Below are 24227 nucleotides of genomic sequence, written 5' to 3'. Positions count from 1 at the left end.
GTGGGATTTACCGTTACACAACCCGAATGCCTCTAATCCATGAGCAAACTGTGCCCTCAGATACATTTTGATTTTTTGCCGGCTGCCCAACCAGAACAATTTCATGGAACAGAAAGAGGTTTGGTACAAAGTTAATCTATGCAAAGCCAGATAATGCCTTCTACAATGTGAACAGCCAATAAAGAGCTCAATTAAAAAAAAATCACATGGGTAGATTTCAATATCCAACATAAAATGCCAACATTCCATATGGTCACTGCATCCGTAAATTCTTTTGCAAGATCAAATAATGTGGCTGAAGACATTTGATGATTTGTGAACTGAAATGCAGCAGGTTCACTGATCAGAGAGGACTATGCATGATATGCAAGAGCTTGGACAGATGTACAGATGTGGTTTGGTAATATACGGCCGTCATCAGTTAGGAGCACCAGGCCCTAGCTCTGCCACTTAATTGTTGCTAGGATGAAGAACCTCTGGGAACTGTCAAACTGTTTCTTGATTGGCACCATGAGTAAATCAGCAAGGAGAGCTATCTGCAGGTGACAGCTCCTTGCTTGACCAAAAGTCAAGAGACTGAACAAGGAGGATGTTGAGTAGACCATGAGGAACTGTGAATGGTGATGAAGTCTGCTAGCCACAAGAGATTGGAGGTCTGCTAGTCACCAACCACCATTGATTGGACAATTGATGTACAGTAGGCACCAAAGACTGAAGGTCTGCTGTACTGTACACCAGTCACCAGAGATTGGACATCTGATGTACACTAGGCTGCAGAGATTGAAGGTCTGCTATACACCAGCCACCAGAGATTGGACATCTGAAGTACACTAGGCTCTAGAGATTGAAGGTCTGCTATATGCCAACCACCAGAGATTGGACATCTGATATACACTAGGCTCCAGAGATTGAAGGTCTGCTATACACCAGCCACCAAAGATTGGACATCTGAAGTACACTAGGCTCCAGAGATTGAAGGTCTGCTATACACCAGCCACCAGGGATTGGACATCTGAAGTACACTAGGCTCCAGAGATTGAAGGGCTGCTGTACACCAGCCACCAGGGATTGGACATCTGATGTTCACTAGGCTCCATAGATTGAAGGTCTGCTGTACACGAGTCACCAGGGATTGGACATCTTATGTACAATAGGCTCCAGAGATTGAAGGTCTGCTGTACACCAGCCACCATTGACTGGACATCTGAAGTACACCAACCACCAGAGATTGGACATCTGCTTTAGAAATTGGAGGCCTTCTATGCACTAGCCAACAGAGATTCAAGGTCTGCTATACATTAGCATTTAGAGATTGTGGGTGCTCTATACACTAGCCAACAGACTGGATGTCTCCTCTACATACTATACACAAGACTGAGGTCTGCCTTGCACATTAGTCCCCAGCATGGACTCTGCATTGTACAAGTGCCATCAGAATGGGGTTTGCTTTGTATACTACTCACCAGAATGGGCTGCTTTGCCTACTAACAAACATAATTGGCTCAGTCATGTATACTTCCAATCAAAAGGGTTACTGCTTTGTATACAAGCCAACAAACCTGGCTCAGGGTTGTATTGTTGCCACTAGAGTTGGCGGCCGACGTTGGCAATACATTGCTGAAGACGCTCCGGGAATATCTCCATCACTCTCCGGGTCATATCAGGTGGAATGGCTTTGATTTCCTGTCTGATACTTTCCTTCAAATCCCCCAGAGATCAAGGATGATGTTTGAAAACCTTTCCCCGAAGAAAAAAGTCACATTTACGGCTCCACTGACATGGAAGTGAAGCCTCATCGCTGCTCAGAAGAACGGCTGCAGCAGGAACCTGTTCAAGAATTTTCTTACATAGGACTCTGCGCTTGGCATGATCTCCCTCCCCTAATTCTTGAATCAACATAATTTTGTAAGGATGTCATTTTGATTAAGAATGTAAAATTCTCCTCAAACTCCGACTTGATATCACCAGTGCCATGGCATGGAGGCATGGTGATATCCCCAGTGCCATGGCATGGAGGCATGATGAGATCCCCAGTGCCATGGCATGGAGGCATGGTGATATCCCCAGTGCCATGGCATGTTGATATCCCCAGTGCCATGGCATGGAGGCATGGTGATATCACCAGTACAATGGCATGGAGGCATGGTGATATCCCCAGTGCCATGGCATGGAGGCATGGTGATATCACCAGTACAATGGCATGGAGGCATGGTGATATCACCAGTGGCATGTCATGGAGGCATGGTGATAACACCAGTACAATGGCATGGAGGCATGGTGATATCACCAGTGCCATGGCATGGAGGCATGGTGATATCACCAGTGGCATGTCATGGAGGCATGGTGATATCACCAGTACAATGGCATGGAGGCATGGTGATATCACCAGTGCCATGGCATGGAGGCATGGTGATATCACCAGTGGCATGTCATGGAGGCATGGTGATATCACCAGTACAATGGCATGCTTATGAGCGGAACGCCTTGGTGATTGCTGAATGGATGCTCTCACTGCTTCCACATTTTGTGGCATTCTAACAGTCCTAGGTCTGCCAGGTGAATTTCTTTTCAGTGTGAATCCAGTTGCCTAATGATTAGAAATCCATGGTAAGATCGTTTTTCGATCTGGTACAGATGCATTTCGACCTAGCGTGAAGCGTGTATGGAACACTCTCTGTGTTGTTACGGTTGTTCTCATAATACACTTGAACAACAAAGCCCCGATGTTCACTGATCCAATTCATGATGGGTACTAAAAATGGCAGGACCTAACCTAACAAATAAAATCTACCCCACCTCTTTACCCCCACTACAGCTCACACAGTGGCCCCTTGAAATATGGGAGATTTTTATGTCCACACTGTAGTAGCTAGAAGGACGGGGTGGTAGCTGGTGGTATACAGATGTCATAGATTCCAGTGGTGCTAGCATAAGCTTCTTACAACCACAAGTATTCCCTCAGTGTAGATTGGCTCTTGCCTAGCAAGGCACGGAATCTAACAGCCCCCTGGTCTTCTCAAAGTACCGTCGCAAGGCAGGATGGTTTTAGCTGCTGGGAAACTGCAGTTTGTGGCACTTGGTTCGACCCCTAGACGTGAGAGATAGATAGGAGCAATGGCACCGGAACAATATATATATTATCCAAGGAGAATAGTCAGTGGTGTCTGGTTCACAGAGAGTAATCAGCAGGCAGAGGCACTACAGGAACGAGCAGTCTGCACAGGAGTCAGGAGGTAAGTAACCTGATGCTCTGACACAGCTTAGCGTCAGAGCATTTCTTTTATACAGGAGAAGGGATTTCAAAATCCCTGCCGAGGGATCATGTGACCGGAGCCCCGCCGCGCCATCGGAAGTGCCGCGTGGCTGACAGAAGGGGAGACAGGAGCGAGGAGAAGATGAGCTTTCTTACAAAGCTATAGTGAAGACTGAAGGTTAGGGTAGAGTCTGGTAGGGAGCTCCATAAGAATGGAGAAGATCAGAAGATGTGTTGGAGGCAGAAGTGAAAGGTGGTCTTCAGAGAGATGAGGGAAGAGGGAGAGTCTCTAAGTGGGCATGAGGGAGAGTCTCTAAGCGGGCATGAGTGAGAGTTATAAGCGGGCATGAGTGAGAGTTATAAGCGGGCATGAGGGAGAGTCTCTAAGTGGGCATGAGGGAGAATCTCTAAGTGGGCATGAGGAAGAGTCTCTAAGCAGGCACGAGGGAGAGTCTATACATAGGCATGAGGGAGAGTCTCTAAGAGGACATGAGGGAGAGTCTATACATGGGCATGAGGGAGAGTCTCTAAGAGGGCATGAGGGAGAGTCTCTAAGCATGCATGAGGGAGAGTCTCCAAGTGGGCATGAGGGAGAGTCTCTAAGCGGGCATGAGGAAGAGTCTTTAAGCGGGCATGAGGGAGAGTCTATACGTGGGCATTAGGGAGAGTCTCTAAGAGGGCATGAGGGAGAGTCTCTAAGTGGGCATGAGGGAGAGTCTCTAAGCGGGCATGAGGGAGAGTCTCTAAGCAGGCATGAGGGAGAGTCTCTAAGCGGGCATGAGGGAGAGTATCTAAGAGGGCATGAGGGAGAGTCTCTAAGAGGGCATGAGGGAGAGTCTCTAAGCAGGCACGAGGGAGAGTCTCTAAGCGGGCATGAGGGAGAGTCTCTAAGAGGACATGAGGGAGAGTCTATACAAAGGCATGAGGGAGAGTCTCTAAGAGGACATGAGGGAGAGTCTATACATGGGCATGAGGGAGAGTCTCTAAGAGGGCATGAGGGAGAGTCTCTAAGCATGCATGAGGGAGAGTCTCCAAGTGGGCATGAGGGAGAGTGTCTAAGCGGGCATGAGGGAGAGTCTCTAAGCGGGCATGAGGGAGAGTCTATACGTGGGCATTAGGGAGAGTCTCTAAGAGGGCATGAGGGAGAGTCTCTAAGTGGGCATGAGGGAGAGTCTCTAAGCGGGCATGAGGGAGAGTCTCTAAGCGGGCATGAGGGAGAGTATCTAAGAGGGCATGAGGGAGAGTCTCTAAGTGGGCATGAGGGAGAGTATCTTGTGAAAAGGTCTGGTGGTTATGAAGGTGTTGGTGAAGGTTTGGTGTAGAGGATGAGTAGCAGGAATTGGATTCTGGAGGTAGATCAGTCTTACTGTGGCACTTAAGATGATTGGAGTGGGGTTAGACAGGTGGGGGAAGGACAGATAGAAAGAGGCTGCAGTAATCAAAGTTGTAGTTGTTAATAAATAAATAATAAATAGCCCCAACTATGTGCTGTTCAAAAGTTATTGAGTAGTTTCTCACAGTGATTTATAAACTGGGGAACTAATTAATTGATGTCTATGGATAGTAAAAAAATATAGCAACTGTACCTTATGTTCATAAATACAAATATACAGGGCACTAAATACTATAATAACAAAATAATGCTGATCAATTAAAAACATCACTTACAATTGTGGCCCAAGCAAATATGTTCTGTAATATCAGTACACGCTTTCCATATGTCAATCACGTGTCTGACCAATTGCCATCACATTAGCATGATGCTACGTGGCAGCTACACTCGGTCCTGCAGAAGGTTAAACATCTAGTAGTGATGCTGTGAGATACTGAAGTCAATGCTGGCAACCAGGCAGTTAATCGTACAGTTTCAGGGATGTGTTTGTAGGTTATTGCTGCTGGGGTCATTAATCACCGAAGAAAACACTATACATTTAATATATTTGCATGCCATTAAGTCACACAACCCTACCCCCCATCCCCATCAAATAAATCTCTTGTTTCTATATCAAAGGGGAATTTCCTGCTTAAAATCAGCTAACATGTCTCAGAGATCAACAATTAACCACCTGTCGTATTAAACTCCAGTGGTGACATTAATCGCTTAAAGCTGATGTAAAGGGACAAGGGTTAGGTTTTAAAATGCTGCTTTAGAACCAGGAATGCCGCATGCGACGTTGTGACAGCGTAATCGCTTTGGTGTGACGGAAGAACGCCGTTCCCCATTCACTTAATTCACTTCATATTACGCTGACAGAGCATATCAACGGTTTACAACGCCACGGTTCCCCGGTCAAGAGATTGCGGTGTTCTAAAACTCCAGCTTGATACTTGCCTAAATTGCCGAATTTGGCCGATTGAAATCACTTGTGAAGCAAAGCACAACTGGAACCAGTTACAAAAATAGTGATTGTTGTTATGCATTGAAGGGTATATTTATCAAACCTTCTAAAAAGGAAAATGGAGGTGTTGCCCATAGCAACCAATCAGATTCTAGCTATCATTTATCCAGTACATTATAAAAAATAATAGCTGCAATCTGATTGGTTGCTATGGGCAACATTTCCATTTTCCTTTTTAGAATGTTTGATAAATCTACCCTCTAAGTCACTTAATATCCGGGTGGTAAAAGATATCTAGACCTTACCTGCTCTGTGTATTACCAGCTTCAGGACTAAACTCCCTCCATTTAAAGTCGGCAGCAAGTCCAGTACACTATTGCATACTTGCCAACTCTCCCTGAATGTCAGGGAGACTCCCTGAAATAGGGGTGATCTCCCTCACTCCCTGAAGAGTCTGGCATTCTCCCTGATGCTGAGCCAGTACAAGACGTGGTTGGCTTCGCCATCTGTGGCATGATGACACAGTTCAGAAATTGTGTCCTATGTCCATGAATTGATGCCTATGGAGGTGGCCATTTTCATGGAGACCAATATTTAATCAAAGACTGACAGGTAAGACAACGTGACTTCAGTAATGGAGACAGAAATGTAAAAGACACTTCAGGCTGCTTTTCTTTAACGCATAGTTGCCTATTCTTCCGCATATCTGGGAGACCTCCCGGGAGAGCAGGGCAACCTCCCGGTTCTCGCCCCTGCAATAGATAAGTGGCGTGGCCAAAAAGATGTGATTCGTCAAGCCCCGCCCTCGCATGTCCACCTCCCCCGGGATCTCCCTGAAGCCAAAGAGGAAAAGTTGACAAGTAGGCACTATTGTACCATTCTGTTGACATATAATGCAACCTTTGCCCTCTACGGTTGTTAAATACACACTAATGTTTACTTTGCAGCAGGTAACATAGTTTCTGGAGCGTGCGTTTGATTTAACCCTGCTTAGAACTGGAAAAACCCCACAGCAACACCTGCAAAATCATCCAGTATAATAACACGTCAGCCAAATCCACTACATCTACAGGTAGCCAGATGCACGGGTGGATGCGTCAGATCTACCAGCACTTCTGCCAGAGGCATTAACACGTTCATCTGTGTCCAAGACCACAGGGACTTGTGAGTAGGTCTACCATACTATCCATACAAAGTGTCATCATTCTAAAAATATTGCACAAAGCACTATATAAAAAAACGCCATTTCCATCACCCACCCCTAGAATGGTTAAAGACTGATTTTGTTTTGTATACATCAATGCTGTAGTTTGTTTGAGTCACCAAGGCCCACATTCTTAGCGCAACAAATGTTTGTTTAATAACGCGCGTAAATCGCCTCTAAATTCAACAAGAAACGCATCTGAAGATACGTGCGCTGATGAATTTGGGTGTTGGTCTGCTCTGCTGCAGAAGACACTGCAGAATACGTCCAATGTATATGTGAAACATACATTCACAAAAGAACGCGCCAAAAAACTAACTACTGAATTAATGTTAATAATATAAGCATTAATGACAAAACAGTTATATACTGTATATATATATATATATATTTTTTTTTTTTTTCATGAAATACATTTATTAGAATGATCTTAACGTCTACTGAACATAAAATAAAATTTTTCCGTTGCTCCTGATTGCAAACACATGTTATAGCATGCATACTCAGCCGTCATCACTAGTACTCAGGACTTAGACTAGCCCTGTTGCTAGATCAAGAGATACGGCAGAAGTAACTCTGAGATGCCCACAGCTTGATTTGGACGTGGCTGCATGTGCTTGAATTTGGCACGCCCTTAATATACATTGACTATGGGCGAACGCCCCTTCCCCGCCATGATCATGCCCAGAAATTGTAGGCTGTAGTATATGTCCTTTGCATTTGAAGAGGGAAAGGGTAGGGCTGGGTTTACTGGTGTATGTTCCGGTTCTGGGATTGCGCAGAGTAATTCTGCGTACGATATGCACGAAACCGGCAGATACATGTCTTGGTGAATTAGGCCCTGTATCTCTATCGTATGATCAATCTTCTGTAACATGTCTTTCCCATAAACGCTTTGCTACAGCTCCCCTGCTTGGCCTACCTGTTTATTTACGGAGCCACCAACAATTCCGGCTGGCCGAGGTCTCCGATGAATAAACCCATCTTGAAAAAAGCGATGGGCCCTCTACATATTCCAGTTAGTATTCATGTGCATACCAAGGATTCCTTGTGCCTCTCCGGGGCTCACGTGTCTGGCACGACCGAGAGTAATAATGCGAGATAAAGCCTATCGCTAACTAGATGATATATTAATGTTCTAGTATGTGCTTAGACGTATACACCTTCAGTAATTAGTCACCTCAATGAGAAGCAGCATTAGCAATAACTGAAATTTTGGGTGCCACTAACAATTGAATAATTACCCTTTTCCTTAAATAAAATGTAATAAGCAGTGAAGAAGGCATAATTAGATTGAGGAAGTTGTATAATTAGGCTGACGATGATACAAAGTTGTCTGCAATAAGGGTCTCGTAAAAGGTCTCGCAGGGTGTTATGCAACTATAAAACTACAACGCAGTCCCAAAAATCAGAATGTGGGCCTGCTCACTCCTATGGGTCCGATGGACAATTAGGGGCATTTATGGTCATATGAACATATTTTGTGGATCGTAGATGCCAACGATCATTGAGCTGCAATGAGAAGCAATGATATTGTCTAGGGCTATGTAATTGTGAAGATTAATACATTTTTCTGGCAGAAACATCCATAGACATAGAACTCCAATAAGATATCAGTGTTATTAGTATGGCCAATTTAAAGGTTTGTCAATTGTAACTAGTTTCAAAGTGATAAGATATGGTTTAAAAATAATTCTGAGCTTATAAAATAAAAATCAGAGTAATTCTTATTAATAAAAAGAAATTAGTTCAGAATACACTTGTGTCATCTTCAATCTCTCTGAAGAAGATCTGAAGTGTTGACACCAGAAAGAGAACTATCTAACACTGGTAAGGTGCAACTTCAACGTATTACTCTAAATAACAGCACACGGGGTATTACAGAAGTATACATGGCATTTGGGGACTTGTGGGATTTAAGGGTGTCTGAGAGCATCCGGGATGAGTGATGTGAGCGTGCCGAGATTTTTGGGCAGTTTTCTCATTCTCTAAATTAAGGGTTGTGGAAGCTGCAATAACAGGTAGGAGAGGATGACTCCGTCAACGACAGCCTTGCCCTTTAACCTCCTAATTATGTTTCCTAACCTCATTTACTCTCTCCATCTCCTTCCTGTCCTCTGTTCCTCACCGTCCTTAATGTCCTGTTCATCCCCCTGCTGTGTCTCTACCTCCCATCTTACTCACCTCCTCCCAGTCACATTCACTCCTCCTCATCCTCTCCAATCTTACCCTCTCTCAGCTGATGTTTGTCAACAACTGGGGCACTTCAGTTCTGGTGAAGGGGGGCAGAAAGTGGCGCCATAGAACGAGATAGCTCCATGCTACACCTCTTAGACATACTTTTCCTCGTTGGCTTCAGGGAGATACCGGGGAAGGTGGGCGTGCGGGGGCGGGGCTTGAGGAATCTCATCATTTTTGCACCGCCCCCCTAAACGATTGTCACAATTTTGCCCAATTACAACAGGGCGAGGCTAAGATGACGCGATATTTGCCTCACTAAGCCCCGCCCCCAACCACTTATCTATTGCGGAGGCGAAAACCGGGAGGTTGCCCTGCTCTCCCGGGAGGTCTCCCATAAATGCGGGAGTCTCCCGGACATTCCAGGAGAGTAGGCAACTATGCGTTAAGGAAAAGCGGCTTGTGAATCTCTAGAGACTGAAGTGTCTTTTACATTTCTGTCTCCATTACTGAAGTCATGTTGTCTTACCTGTCAGTCTTTGATGAAATCTTGGTCTCCATGAAAATGGCCACCTCCATAGGCATCAATACATGGGCATAGGGCACAATTTCTGAACTGTGTCATCCTGCCACAGATGGCGAAGCCAACCACATCTTGTACTGGCTCAGCATCAGGGAGAATGCCAGACTCTTCAGGGAGTGAGGGAGATCACCCCTAGTTCAGGGAGTCTACCTGACATTCAGGGAGAGTTGGCAAGTATGCGTTAGATCCCAGAGGCTTTATAATCCTGAGACCAAAATACTCAATAGAAATTGGGAGAGAGTTGGCAAGTATGCTCTTAGAGCAACAAGCCAGAGAATATGGGGCTCTGGGTCGGCCTTGTCTGTTTCATTTATATTAAGCCCCAGGAATTCTGATGGCAGCCTTGATTACAAGAAATAAGCTAAAGCTAAATAAGTTATTTATAAAGACTTGTAGCATACACAATGAAATAGTATAGCCATCACATTTGTTTGGCCAAGACAGTATCGCGCGTGACGTGGTCAGATGCACCAAATCAACACCAAAGAGTCTCTGGAAATTATTTTAAATATTGTCAACTATTCACATAAAGGTGGACAAATGTGAGTCACCGTCTATTCCTATTTAAATTCATAACAGTCTGATGCTGCGAAGTGATAAACAGTCATGGAGCTATTACAATGGCTGAAACCATCCGCCCTCATCGCCATGGAAACAGCTGTTCAAGGGAAACAGGTGGAAACATGTGAACATCTGAAGATAATCTGAAGTGATCGTTATATCATTGTACAAGGAACCTGTCACTTCATCTTCCAAAATGCTAAATAGAAAAAAATTACAAGTTATGTTAATTAAGTAGAGGATGTTAGAAAACATAACGTGTGTATGGATAGAAGAGAAAGCTGCCCAGAATGTCATAGTACATGGGATCCTATAAGCTCTACTGAAAGGTCTGCACAGGAAAAGTCACCAAGGAGTTTCTTGAGCTGTATTAAGGTACAAGGCACAGACTGCGTATACAGGGCACAGGCAGAGTATACAGGGCACAGGCCGAGTATACAGGGCACAGTCAGAGTATACAAGGCACAGACTGCATATACAGAGCTCAGGCTTAGTATACAGGGCACAGGCCCAGTATACAGGGCACAGACCAAGTATACAGGGCATAGGCTGCGTATAGAGGGCACAGGCCGAGTATACAGGGCACAGGCTGAGTATACAGGGCACAGGCTGAGTATACAGGGCACAGGCCCAGTATACAGGCGCAGGCAGAGTATACAGGGCACAGACCGAGTATACAGAGCACAGGCTGCGTATAGAGGGCACAGGCTGAGTATACAGGACACAGGCTGCGTATATAGGGCACAGGACAAGTACACAGCCCATGCATATAGGGCACAGGCCCAATATACAGGGCACAGGCCGAGTATACAAGGCACAGACTGCATATACAGGGCACCGGCTGAGTATACAGGGCACAGACCAAGTATACAGGGCACAGACAGAGTATTCAGGGCACAGGCCCAATATACAGGGCACAGGCCGAGTATACAGGGCACAGGCCAAGTATACCAGGCACAGACTGCATATACAGGGCACCGGCTGAATATACAGGGCACATGCCGAGTATACAGGGTACAGACTGCATATACAGGGCACCGGCTGAGTATACAGGGCACAGGCCGAGTATACAGGACACTGACCGAGTATACAGGGCACATGCCCAATATACAGGGCACAGGCCGAGTATACAGGGCACAGGCCCAGTATACAGGGCACAGGCCAAGTATACAAGGCACAGACTGCATATACAGGGCACCGGCTGAGTATACAGGGCACAGGCCCAGTATACAGGGCACAGGCCCAATATACAGGGCACAGGCCCAATATACAGGGCATAGGCCCAATATACAGGGCACAGGCTGCGTACACAGGGCACAGGTCGAGTATATAGGGCACAGTCTGCATACACAGGGCATAGGTCCAGTATACAGGGCACAGGCAGAGTTTACAGGGCACAGGTAGAGTATACAGGGCACAGGCAGAGTATACAGGGCACAGGCAGAGTATACAGGGCACAGGCAGAGTATACAGGGCACAGGCAGAGTATACAGGGCACAGGTAGAGTATACAGGGCACAGGCAGAGTTTACAGGGCACAGGTAGAGTATACAGGGCACAGGTAGAGTATACAGGGCACAGGCAGAGTATACAGGGCACAGGTAGAGTATACAGGGCACAGGTAGAGTATACAGGGCACAGGTAGAGTATACAGGGCACAGGCAGAGTATACAGGGCACAGGCCCAGTATACAGGGCACAGGCAGAGTATACAGGGCACAGGCCGAGTATACAGGGCACAGGCAGAGTATACAGGGCACAGGCCCAGTATACAGAGCACAGGCCCAATATACAGGGCATAGGCCCAATATACAGGGCACAGGCTGCGTACACAGGGCACAGGTCGAGTATATAGGGCACAGGCTGCATACACAGGGCAAAGGCCCAATATACAGGGCACAGGCTGCGTACACAGGGCACAGGCAGAGTATATAGGGCACAGGCTGCATACACAGGGCATAGGTCCAGTATACAGGGCACAGGCAGAGTTTACAGGGCACAGGTAGAGTATACAGGGCACAGGCAGAGTATACAGGGCACAGGCAGAGTATACAGGGCACAGGCAGAGTATACAGGGCACAGGTAGAGTATACAGGGCACAGGCAGAGTATACAGGGCACAGGTAGAGTATACAGGGCACAGGCAGAGTATACAGGGCACAGGTAGAGTATACAGGGCACAGGTAGAGTATACAGGGCACAGGTAGAGTATACAGGGCACAGGTAGAGTATACAGGGCACAGGTAGAGTATACAGGGCACAGGCCCAGTATACAGGGCACAGGCAGAGTATACAGGGCACAGGCCGAGTATACAGGGCACAGGCAGAGTATACAGGGCACAGGCCCAGTATACAGAGCACAGGCCAAGTATACAGGGCACACGCTGAGTATACAGGGCACCTGCAGAGTATACAGGGCAGAGGCTGAGCATACAGAGCACAGGCAGAGTATACAGGGCACAGGCCCAGTATAAAGGGCACAGGCAGAGTATACAGGGCACAGGCAGAGTATACAGGGCACAGGCCATACTTACCAACTTCTTGAAGACTTGCTCTGGGAGCCTGCCGGGGGATGTGGGCATGATGGGGGCGGGGCTCCAAAATTCACATCATTTTGGCCCCGCCCCATGACATAATGACGCAAACGTCATTTGACAGTAGTGGGCGGAGTCAAACACTGCGATTCCTGGTGAATCGCTGCATTTTGGACCTAATTCTGCCCACTTCACTAGGAAGTGGGCAGAATTATGCCAGATGCGGGAGATTAGCACACTCTCCCGGGAGTTCGCGAGACTCTCGCAAAATGCGGGAGTCTCCCGGACATTCTGGGAGAGTTGGCAAGTATGGCACAGGCAGAGTATAAAAGTAACCCGGTATGCCTAAAACCCTAAACAAAAACATTGTGATATTTCATATAAAAACTGTGACTCCTCTGAATATGGTTGTGTTTCAACCCATTAGCAACTAACTATAATTTTTTTTTAACCAGTGGGCCTGATTCATTAAGGTACGTAACGCCGACCCATGCCCTAATTTGCATAAAAATTGCTCTGCACATGTTTACAAAGGGACTAAATGCCAGTGAATGCCAGAGCACCCAATGCATCTTGGAATGCAATGAGCACTGAAATGCTTAACGGCTGATATCCCTTATTTCACTTAACCTCTTAGTACTCAGTTTAACTACCTTGAATGATTGACACGAGACATGAATGTGGCAAAATTAAAAGGAGTTTAATTGAAAATATGGTGGTGGAGAAAAGAGCAGACAGTACGGCATCCGTCAGGCAACCAGGATGTCCCAGCATTAACCATGGGACATCTGCAAATGGGGGAAGGGACAGCCAAAACACACCCCGGGCCCACATATCTACCTTTCCGGAACCATCTGCACTACAGAACCTGCAACCCTTCTGGGCTACATGGAACGCATCCACAATCGGACCCACAGGAGCGGTACTTGGACCTAGACTATAGCGGACTGAGTCGTTGAGGCAGGTTTAGCGTGCTCACTACCGTAATGTGCGCCCCAACCACTGGCCATCGACTGCACTGCATTTACCGGCAACTGATCATCCAGGATCTCCACCAGCAATGCGAATATACCGGGAACTGGACAACGTTACCAGCCTGACCATCCATAACAGGCACCTGATCACAGCCAACCTTCAACTTTCTGAAATCAAGAGAATGATTTACTTCCTGCCCATCAATCTTATAGACTACACCTAACCCTCCCCTGTGACATCAGATGAGCATACTCAAATTAAACTTTTGACCCCAGAGGACTAGCTACAGCTTAGTGATACAGCTTCAGATTTTAATTTCCTTCACGCTTAGTTCAGCCTTCAGTTCTTATTCCAACAGCCTACGATTTCAAGGGCGAAAAAGGGAAGGGAGGGGGCGTATGCACGTAATCATTGTACAGTAAGGGCGTGCCAAGGTTGAGCACACACACACCCGTCTATTTCACACTTTGGATATCTCTCAGCTACGTGATTTTAAGTCATATCACTTGCATCAGCTACAGGGCAGGTGTAGCTGCTGATTGATAGTAATGACGTTCGCGCATGCATGCTAGAACATGTGTTTGAATTTAAGAGTAACTGTAAAAATGCATTTTATGTTCAGTAGGCATTAATAACATCTTGATAAATGTATTAATTTTTTACCAAAAAAAAAAATGGGAATTTTTTTTTTTACCTTTATTTTTATTAATGATTATATTATTAACAGGTGTTAATGTATTTAATTTTTTTTTTGCTGTGCATTCTGATGGGACTTTATATATACATATCCATTGTACGTATCCTGCAGTGTGTTGCGTCTGTCTGCATACGACATGCGCTGTATAGGCAGAGCGTACTTACATTCGTATTCAACTAGAAACATTTCTCGAGATCCTATTGGTAGATACGGCTTACCTGTGTTAAATCATGTCCTATTTGCAAAACAAAAAACAAATTGCATTCCGCGATAAAACTTATATCACTATAAAGATTCGCCTTGCTCAATTTTCATATGAAAGATGTAAATTAAGTCTCTATTCCTATTTATAGCCTCAGGAATCTTTTTGTTATTAATGGATAGGGGCAAAAAAAATGTAAAATGTTCTATCTGTAGGATTTTTTTGCTTGTTTGGGTTATTTTTAAACATAATAGCCGTGTCTGTATTTCCGTGAGTTGTACTAAGGTGGAATTAATAACATCACCAGATTTCTGTGTGTTTGCTGTGACGCATGGCCTATATTTGCCGTGGATGATTAGCATTTAGTTGTGGTTTCCAGGAGCAGAATATGTTATTGCAGAATTGGAGACACGCAGCCTAATGATAGGAGACACGATGCTGTGTGAAGGGCAGGATTTGTACCAGTGCAGTTTCAGCTGCGGCCGAGGGATCATTAATCTGCACAATGGGATTTGATGCAGCTCATGATCCTGGATGGGGAATGATTGCATGACAAACAAATCTCCTTTCTCCAGGAAATCCCGAGCAGACAGGACTGTGTTTCTAGCAAACCTGCTGTTATATTTCGGTCTCTCTTCTGCTACCAATCAGGTCACACTGACGGAGACAGTTCTTGATTCCACAGTACAACTTCTGTTGTCTGTATGTTGGATGTCATTCCAGAAATTATTTATAACACATGTATAGCTTGAATAGGTGTATAATGAGCTGTGAGAGATATATTGATAAGGATATCACTCACATCCGTTGCACATACCTCCCAACATTTGAAAATTGGAAAGTGGGACAAACTGCTGCGGATTTGAGGAGGAGTAGGGAGCATGTCAAGCTCCTCCCAGTGGGCGTATCTTTTGTGTGAAATGGGTGTGTCTTGCCCAAATCACCCCAACACACCCATACTTACCCCATACAACAGATTACCTCTAGCCACCCCCACTCACATCAAATCATTTTGAGTCGCCCCCAAAACACCTAAACACACACCCCACAAATGCCTCATCACAAACAAACATCCACACGTGCAACCTAATTGCCCCAGGCAATCACAAATAACTTGCTTAAAAATACACCAAATATCTCCCTAAACAACCACTCAGCCACCCTGAAATATTAATACCCAAATATTAACCCAGAAGACAGACACTCCCCTAATAGTGTCATAGAATGTATAGAATTTTTGCCCATAAGACCAGCACTGCACTTCTCCCCCTGGACAGTTGGTGGCGCTGTTGAAAAATTGGGACAAGTTAAATGACGGGGCGGGACAGCGGAACAGTCCACCAAAATCAGGACTGTTCTGCTGGAATCTGGGCGGTTGTGAGGTATGGTTGCATGCTTGCAATACTGATCCATTCCTCCATTTGCTCTCTCCTTGCTCAACTCTTCGACAACGAGTCTGGCCCATTCAGTAATTAGGAAATTTTTGCTGTCAAGCTTTCTGTATGTCCTTCCAAGCTCCTAAGCAGCTGTGATCCACAAAACAGGTGAGTAATGATAGATTGGTCGATCACAGTCTACCTGTATCACTATCAGTATCAATGTCGGCCTATGTCAGTGTCGGTCTATTTTAGAAGCTAAATGCCCCTAGGTTGAAAGCCTGAACTGGGTTCCCTCGGACACGTAGAAGCTCCGACACAGATTGTTTATTGGAATTCTGAATTCTCGTGAGATCACTGTGCAGTATTCTTATTACATAGTGCTCCAATTATTACCAAACAGGTCCTCTTGGTACTTCTGCAGACAGGGAAATAACCAAAGAACCCTGTGACTACACAGCCAATGGGGGTCATAGGTAGGTCCCAAATGTGTTTGGGGTCACTGACCTGCTGGATGACCAATGGCCTACAATGGAGACCAAGCTTTCTGACGCTAGGTTAAACATTGGCTCCAAAATGACTCAGCAATCTCCGGATTTCATGATGACATGCACACATTCAAGACTACCAGTGAGTTCAGTTCCAATGTGAAGGAGAATTGCCCGCATGAAATCTAATTATTCCTAACTACTTATAAAAGTCGAGAATAATATTGTCCGTCCATTTAAGGTTTTCCGTTTGCAATAAGCTACGACAGAAATACATGTGAGGATGCCAAAATATTTTTTTAATCTCAGCAATTTTCTGGAAGAAATGGTGCATTATTAAGAAAAAAACCCGCAAGGGTGCCAATGTTTATGGTCGCGACTTTTTTTTCAAATGAAATATGTGTATTCTATGGAGTAATGCATTCCCTGCTGTGAAATATATGGATGTGAGAGGTCACAGAGAGTCGCTGACCTGTTAAATAAACTAAACAATGTAGATATTTAAGCTCAAACGTGGTTGAACCAGTTCACATTACTTGACTTGAGCTCATAGCTGCCGACTCTACCAGAATGTCTGGGAGTCTCTCCAATTTTTGGCAGCCTCCCGGGTCCTGCCCTCTTCACTGGTAAAGTAGGTGGGGGCGGGGTTAAAAGCAGCATCCTGGCCCCACCCCCAGCTGTAATAGGACGGAATTAGAATTGTTCTGCATAGAGGCGGGTCCTAAAGACGTGATTTACATGGCCACGCCCCCATGAGGCAGCAGGGAGACAGATCTCTCCTACCGGACAAGATATCTCCAAAGTACGATTTAGCTTAAATTTATAGTCTATCCAAAGTTTGAGAATGTATTGCAAAGTTTTTAACTTTAAAGCTCATGGAAACAAATCTCTAGTCTATGTTATAAAACGGAAGTGAGTATCCCATACATAGCAGAGTGCATGGTACACTGACCAAATCTATACAATCATAGGCAAACCGAGGGGGGGTTCCTAGTGCCTGGAAACCCCCCTCCAAGCCTGGGGCACTGTATAATTGAGGTGGCTGGACCCTGCCCCCGCTTCACACAGCTGTGCTTGAAAATGGAGAGCTGCGTGCACCTAACAGTAGTCCACGCAGCATTGCCCATGTATATTATGGTGATAGGAAGAGTTGGAGAGCAGCCAAGCACTGTCTAATATTATAGCCACACCCCCATGCATGCTGGTCACGCCCACTGGCGGTGTGGTGTGGAAACCCCCCTCTACAAATCCTGCGTTTGCCCCTGACAATGACATGTTATTGTGGAGTAGAAGTGAATACTTTGCATGTGCTTTATGGTAAAAGTAAATATTGTGTACATCAGACCCAACTGTTGTCACACACAGAACATCTCGCACCTACAGTACATATATAAAACATACAGGCCCATCTCCAACCATGTACAGTCACACAACATCATAACAACCTCACAACGCAACACACAGCCCCATTATTTCACCACACAGTCTTATAATGCCCCTATGTAGTCTTGTAAAGCAGTGGTTTAATTTTGGACAACGCTCCGCCTACTTAAACGCCCCATCACCCTATGTCAGATGTATCACACTGCCAGGGGCAAACGCAGGACTGCCAGCCAGGTGTTTCCAAATGCATGAATTTGGCACAATGTAAAAAAAAAATCTCATACAACTGAAGCCACCAAGGATTGTTCGCACTGGCCGCACCGTGACCTCATTCACAGCGGGAAACGGATATATTTGGGGCATATTTACTAAACTGCGGGTTGGAAAAAGAGGAGATGTTGCCTATAGCAACAAATCAGATTCTAGCTGTCATGCTGTAGAATGTACTAAATAAATGATAACTAGAATCTGATTGGTTGCTATAGGCAACATCTCCACTTTTTCAAACCCGCAGTTTAGTAAATATACCCCTTACTCTTATTACTCATTAAAAGTACATGCCACAAATAGTGGTTGGAGATCCAAACAGGTCCTGTAGCCAGCAGAGGGCTGCACATCAATAAAAAACCCCATGAATCATCAATAATTGCTTATTGAGAGAATGAGTAATATAATTTGCCTAAGGGACGGAAACCACCACTTAATAATACAATTATATAAACATCTAAAACCTTTGTCCTGATGTAGGATCAGCTGGGAGATATGTCCCACTGAGTGATGCCCCTTCAACGTCGTGTGTATCGGCGGCAGGTTTGTGGCATTGAAGAGGTGATACCAGGGAAGGAGGCCGGGAATAGACCAGTGTTTATGAAGCACTGGACACCAGCCTGGGAGAGGGTGACATGCCCCCACTGTAATGTGGCATGCCCATGCCACCTGCTTGTGAACGCTGCGGCAAAGCAACGACAAGCTCATTGTATCCCAACTCCAAATATATACATGTAGGGAGGTGTGCGCATGTCTGGAATGTATTACTCACACCTGTAAAATATATTCTTCTATCTAGTGAGCAGTGATGTCATAGAGCTAAAACCCACCTGGGTAGGTTATTTGGTTGCTAACAAATTGACCCTAGTCTGTGTGTGTGTCTGTCTGTCTGTCTGTGTGTGTGTGTGTCTGTCCCTGCCCCAAAGGGGCAGGAACTGATGTGAATGAGCTCTCTGTACAGCGCTGCGGAATTAGTGGCGCTATATAAATAAATGGTGTTGATGATGATGATGATATGATGAGAATCTCACACGAGCAGCTTGTTTCGCTTCAAATTGAAACTTGTGTACTATAGCAAATAATGTACCCTCCACTATAAAATGTTTGAACTTCGTTTTCTCATGGAGGCGTAGTTTTGACACTAATCCTGTGGATCCCAAATTTTCTCAGTTCGAGGCACCCTTAGGCTCTCCATAATTTTTTCAAGGCACCCCTAAGCCAAAATAATTACCAAGTAGTCCCCTGTCTTGCTTATCACCTTCCCTGGCCGTGGCACCCCTTTGAGATCGTGCGGCACACAGTTTGGGAACCACTGCACTAATCTTTCTGCATCAGTTGACAGAAGTCTCAAATAACAAATATGAGCTGTTTGGAGGACCCTGTTCCTTCTATTACCTATCAGTCTGCTTGCTCCGATTCCCCATCATAATACTACCTCTATTACCTGCAGCCTTGTGCTCTCATATGGTCCTGGAACTCATCAGTGATTTGTATTGTCCTTTTAGTTTAAAGTACGTAGTACTCTATTCGCATTATAACAGTGATGTAAATAAAAACTATGGGGGGTATTCAATGTATCACGGCTATGCACATTTTCAGGTACTACGGTACTTCATCATTCTGGATTTCCCCATAGAGGTGCGAGGAAACATCCGCAATGTTAGATCGCAGCAGAGTGCCTTGACAACCAGAAAATAATGCAGACAGAACTTTGCTCATCTTTAATGCATTACCAAATAATATTATTTATTACAGAAGGTAATGAATGCACTATTATTTTGTTTCCGCAACTACACACACACATCATGTCACCAGGAACATGTGTTTAGTCCATTAGCTATTATTCATCACTAAGTGGAACCCTTCAAAAAAAAAAATTAAATTACCTTAAAGTTATAAAAAACATTTCTCCTATGGGTGAGCAGATTGCAGTGTAATCTGCCGCTAATCCACATAAGGTTAGTGGAATGATTTATTTTTAAGAAAGATAATTTAAAAAAAATATATCCCAATTTCTATTGAGTATTTTGGTCTCAGGATTATAAAGCCTCTGGGATCTAACGCATACTTGCCAACTCTCCCTGAATGTCAGGGAAACTCCCTGAAATAGGGGTGATCTCCCTCACTCCCTGAAGAGTCTGGCATTCTCCCTGATGCTGATCCAGTACAAGACGTGGTTGGCTTCGCCATCTGTGGCATGATGACACAGTTCAGAAATTGTGTCCTATGTCCATGTATTGATGCCTATGGAGGTGGCCATGTTCATGGAGACCAAGATTTAATCAAAGACTCATAGGTAAGACAACATGACTTCAGTAATGGAGACAGAAATGTAAAAGACACTTCAGTCTCTAGAAATTCATTAGCTACTTTTATTTAACCTATAGTTGCCTACTCTCCCAGAAGGTCCGGGAGACTCCCGGACATAGGACACAATTTCTGAACTGTCATCGTGCCACAGATGGCGAAGCCAACCACGTCTTGTACTGGCTCAGCATCAGGGAGAATGCCAGACTCTTCAGGGAGTGAGGGAGATCACCCCTATTTCAGGGAGTCTCCCTGACATTCAGAGATATTTTTGGTACGCACGTGCCGTACGGAATTGAGAATCTTACACAAAACAAAATTAACTGGGTGCTCAATGAGTCTTCTAACATGAAAATTACACAGTAGTACTGTCTATTCTTTCTCCCCTACCGCAAGACACCTCTTAACCATCTCCTGTGTCTTCCTTACTGGTTTATTGCTTGGTCCTTCTTGTTTTGCTGTTGCAATCTCCTGTATTAATGAAGAATACAGAACAAATAAAGGAACTCTTTATTCGTTTATGAGTTTACGCTTGGCCAAACAAAGCAGCGCACTGCTCCAATGTCTAATTCAGCAAAAGATTGACTTATATCAGGAAGTATAATTTTGCAGGATAGCACAGACTGGTATGTTTTGCTGAATGTATATAGAAAAATAACGTGAAGGTAAAAAAATACAATTATAATGAACATAACCTCAGCTTTTGAGCACTTTGGAGTTCACACGTGATACATTGGTAGGTTTATTGGGCAGTTTGGTCAAATGCACCAACTGAGTTTCGCCATGTGTGGGCCTCACTGTGTAGCTCATTCTGTCCTTGGTGTCCACTAGTCCACATAGATAAAGACCAGCGATATTAGCCCTGTCCTAATTAAGGTCTGTCTTAGAGGTATATGCTAAAAAAAGCAGCGTTCCCTCTCTCTCCGTTCGGAGACAAGCGAGTGGGATTCTGCCAGGGGGGAGTTGGCTGCTATGGTTACAAACTTCAACGCTGCTGACTGCCAGCATACATGGTACAATTAATCTTGGAGACTTTGGGAAGCTGTTCCCCTCATTTGCAATGTGTAATGATCTCCGCACATGCTGATTCTCCCTTAAACACATGTCAAGGACGATCAATGTCTGGTTAGTGGTTCACACCTCCAATAAATTGCTATTCACCTCAGCACCCAGAACTTTAAGACTGTACGACACTATGAAATACATACAGTACATATGCACGAAAATTATATATATATATATATATATATACATATATATATATATATATCATTCGCTCTATTATGGGCTTTATTTCTACTTCAGGGAAGAAGATTTCCTATGGATTTAAGTGTGTGATAAAGGGTAGCCAAAGGGTTTTAGATTTGGGGTGTTTTTATTTTAATCTAAGGGCTAGATTTACTAAGCTGCGGGTTTGAAAAAGTGGGGATATTGCCTATAGCAACCAATCAGATTCTAGCTTTCATTTATTTAGTACCTTCTACAAAATGATAGCTAGAATCTGATTGGTTGCTATAGGCAACATCCCCACTTTTTCAAATCCGCAGCTTAGTAAATCTAGCCCTAAATGTTTTTTAGAAGGTGTCTGTGTTTTCTCTATTAGCCGCTTTGAAGGGGTGTGGCCCGCGGTGTACGCGCGCGCACATGTGAAAACTTTAACTGTACATACAGTGCACACGCCGATCTAGGCGCGTGCATGGATGCCCCTACTGCGCACGCACAGTCACAACAAGGAACCCCACTGTGTGTGCCGACTCAAGTCGGCATGCACACAGTGGTGGAAGATGCCAGGGGTGATGACATCATCACCCCTGGCCCACACCCAGTGTCCACGTATATGTGCTGAATCACCACACACACGTTGCTGCTGGGGAGGATGGGAGTTTCTCGGTCTGGACTATAAAAGCCAGACCCGGGACTCCCCCTCGCCCTCTCACTGCCTGCCTGCCCTTGGACAACGAGCATTATACTACACTACAGAAAGCACACTACACTACAGAAAACACACCACACTATGGGAAAGGGTTAATAGGGACACACTACACTACAGAAAAGATATATATTACACAATAGGAAAGGCAATATACTATTCTATAGGAATACACTACACTACAGAAAATATAGATTACACTACACTACAGAAAATATATATTATACTACACAACACCACAGAAAAGGATAGGAATACACTATACCACAGAAAACCTACACTACGCTACAGAAAAGGATTCTATACTACAGGAACGCTCCCTACATTGCAGATAAAGAATTGGATCCAGGATACAAGGATTTGATAAGTATCATTGATTATATATATATATATATATATATATATATATATATATATAAAGTTATATGTGTTTGTAATGTTGATTTGATTATTTATATTCATATATTGTTTGATATTTGTGATAGTTCAATCAAAATTCTTACCAAGGAATGGATACATATGTAAAGCTAGGATAGTGTAAGGAATAAAGGTGGTGAACCTAGGGTTCATTTTATATTGATAGACTATGTTATGTTGGACAACGTTATGATATATGTGTGAACTGTGAATACAAGCTTTTCTGTGTTAACAGTAAAATACTTTGATTTAAATACATACATATGTTATGAGTATTGGTTATTTATAACGAATATATATTATGAAGTACTGCTGAGATATAGTGGTTATTGGATAAATAATTCTGTAAAGCTTAAGTGTTATTTAGTGTGGTCAAAAGACTGAGTAAGGCAACATTGTGTAAGGAAAAGTGCATAAAAGTGCGAGTTTTATGACGAGTGTATCTGAGAACAGAATAAGAGGACAGCGTGTGCATGTGAGGCGCAACCACAGGTCCTTTTACAGGCGCTATTATGGAACTAAAAGTTCCAGCATGCCCTGGCTTTGTTGGCACATGAAGTTCTGTAATATAATTTCGACTTTACATTATTCCTCTGGCACTCAGAACCTCCGGGGTTCCAGGAAGAGCCGCGCTTACAGCTGGATGTCCCTCGGGGGTGGAGCCTGAATTCCTCTAGGGAGATCTGTCCTATGCTGAACAGACTTGTACTGGTTGCATCTTGTGGGAGAGGGACCACGTGCTGCGCATCCCCTTGTTACAGTATTCCAAGCCTGGCGCTGTTTGCCATTTTGCAGGGGAACCCAACACTCCCAGGAGGTGCAGCCAAATCTGACTATGCGGCGTATCCACTGGGGCGTGTACACATCTTACTGTACACATCAACACATGTGCACACCCCTGACTCTCCTCTCTGAGGGTGAGGATCTGCAAGTTACTTAAAATCGATGGATTCTACTATCGCCTTCCTGAGATCGCAGAAAAAGTATTGCGGGAGTATACTGCACTGTTGCAATGCTTTGTTAAATAGGCATCCCCATGCAAAGCTATTGCTGCCTACCACTAGCTATACCAGTGCTAAGGGTGAATCTCTGCCGCCTGTGAAGACAGCTGTTTTCGCCGGCCTCGGGGCTTTTCGTCCTCTGAAAAATATCCCCCTGTGAGTTAAAGATTTTTGGTGGTAACTTTCCTGGGAAAAACCAGGATACAAGCAATCTGCAAATATAATACATACGTGTTATCAAATCACAATATGGGCATGAAACTAAAAGTTGTCATGACGACGCAGGATGTCTGTGGGCAAACGCCCACTACAGCTCGGTGCCTAGCAACCCAACGGCTGCCATAAATATAATGAACCAGTGCAGGTACTGATATTAATATAGGTGACGTTAGTGTACTTCACTAATATTAACTACATTTTTAACATACAACTGTAACGTCAATGGAGTTCCCCATTCAATACAGCGTTCTTCAATATTTCTCATCTTTCTGGCCAAGGATTGTGCGGATTAAATACTAAAAACATTTCTCGTGAA

At 44.5% G+C, this 24227-nt stretch overlaps 1 protein-coding gene and 1 long non-coding RNA gene across 3 annotated transcripts in view; both read right to left on the bottom strand.

Moving 5' to 3' along the window:
- Positions 1 to 17420, bottom strand: part of LOC142107121 (uncharacterized) — a 37893-nt gene extending 20473 nt beyond the window's left edge. Inside the window, exon 1 of the long non-coding RNA XR_012679885.1 lies at positions 17385 to 17420. This is a non-coding gene — a long non-coding RNA (uncharacterized LOC142107121). The remainder of the gene's footprint in view (positions 1 to 17384) is intronic.
- LZTS3 (leucine zipper tumor suppressor family member 3) overlaps positions 1 to 24227 on the bottom strand; it is a 101658-nt gene that overhangs the window by 20473 nt on the left and 56958 nt on the right. The gene's annotated exons all lie outside the window — the stretch shown is intronic.

This window comes from Mixophyes fleayi, chromosome 1 (genome assembly GCF_038048845.1).
Source record: "Mixophyes fleayi isolate aMixFle1 chromosome 1, aMixFle1.hap1, whole genome shotgun sequence".
In the NCBI taxonomy this organism is placed as follows: domain Eukaryota; kingdom Metazoa; phylum Chordata; class Amphibia; order Anura; family Limnodynastidae; genus Mixophyes; species Mixophyes fleayi.
Note: the sequence above shows the minus strand (reverse complement) of the source record. Positions and strands in the feature narration are given on the sequence as shown.